Source organism: Cebus imitator, unplaced genomic scaffold (genome assembly GCF_001604975.1).
Source record: "Cebus imitator isolate Cc_AM_T3 unplaced genomic scaffold, Cebus_imitator-1.0 Scaffold1018, whole genome shotgun sequence".
In the NCBI taxonomy this organism is placed as follows: Eukaryota; Metazoa; Chordata; class Mammalia; order Primates; family Cebidae; genus Cebus; species Cebus imitator.
Window position 1 is genome coordinate 40,096 of NW_016108333.1, and position 1,630 is coordinate 41,725.

Below are 1,630 nucleotides of genomic sequence, written 5' to 3' on the forward strand. Positions count from 1 at the left end.
CGTGAGCCACCGCTCCCGGCCCTGGTTGACATTTTAGTGTCTCTGAGTTAAATAACAGATTGAAAATTTCCATGAATCCAAATACATGAACAACCTTTTTACCAGAAGTCTTTCTGAGGCAGAGTAAGATTTATAACATTTCTTTATAATATAGAAGAAATATATGAACGCTGTTCCTGGTAATCAACTCTGAACACTGAGCATTCTGAGTTCCCAGCATACCTCCTGAGTCATTCAGGAAAAATTGGTATCTCTGTAAGGAAACAGAAAAAGGTGTTCGGGGAGGGTCACAACAGTGCACAGGAATGCCTTCTACTGACACATTATTAGGGTCTTGATCTAATTGGTCTATCATTTGCATGACTAGATAGTTACTGAATCTAGTCATACTATTTTGTTTTTTGCAGCAAATGACATCTGTTACCTATAAATTTCATACAATACCTTGCTAAGCTGAAACATAAAACTTTTGTTAATTTACCCTCAATTGAGGAACTAGATTTGCAATTGCCAACCTTTCAATGTTAAAGCAAATCAGAGAAGAGCAATGTGTGTATGTTGTATGCATTTTCTTGCCCAACTATCAAAATTCTTCTCATATTCTTTTGAACACTCTAGACAACCACCTAAAAAATTTTCCCTCCTAATTTTTTTAGCCAAGATACTAGATTTCAAAAGGTGAAAGACTTAAAAATTGGACAAAGCCAAAACCTTGTCTTTGCTTTATGACCATTTCAAAGAGCAGGACAATTATGCCAAGCCATTGAAAGATGTGGTTCTGATGATTTTTCTTTTATTAAAAATGTTTTCTCTAATTGTTGATCTTATTGCATTAATGTAAAAGAGAAACTATCTACATAACAATGTATACATTCAAAAAATATTCATATTACGGTGTTCAAAGTTCCTCAATGTATTATAGAATAGTGGAATTTTCTAAAATTAGAAATTCAGATTTTTATTAATAAATTCATTATTTTTTCAACATTTTCTGATGTTGGAATTTAAAGAATTGGGTATGCTTTTTCATGATAAGTTCAATTCTAGGAGGGTACCCACTGCTCTGCACAGTATTTTTGTAATCAATTATGTAGAATTTAGTAAACAGAATGTTGCAGAAATGCTGATTTAATCAGGATGACAATGATCAGCCTCTTTTGTAGACTATTGTTATCCCAGAGGCTAACCATTTACTTCGGCTGTGTAGACATTGCTTCGTAAGGCCAGGGAGCCCTTTCAACCATGTTGCCTTTGCTTCCCATTGACGTGGTCATGTTCTGATCTCTGTTTTTTCTTAAGTTCTCCCACATGAGGGGGCGATTATTTGTTGCATAAATGAGGTCCCTTATTTTTTCTCCATCATGAGAAACTCTTGTTCTCCCTACTGAAAGCAGGTTGAAAGAAGAAATTGAGACAATATTTGAATATAACCCTTCCCATGTGGCCATAATGAGCAGCTTACCACATGGCTCACCAAGAAGCTTGATTAATTTCAGAGAAGTAGAGGTATTTTTCTTTCTTTCTTTTTTTTTTGAGACAGAGTTTCACTCATGTTACCCAGGCTGGAGTGCAATGGCGCGATCTCGGCTCACCGCAACCTCCGCCTCCTGGGTTCAGGCAATTCTCCTGC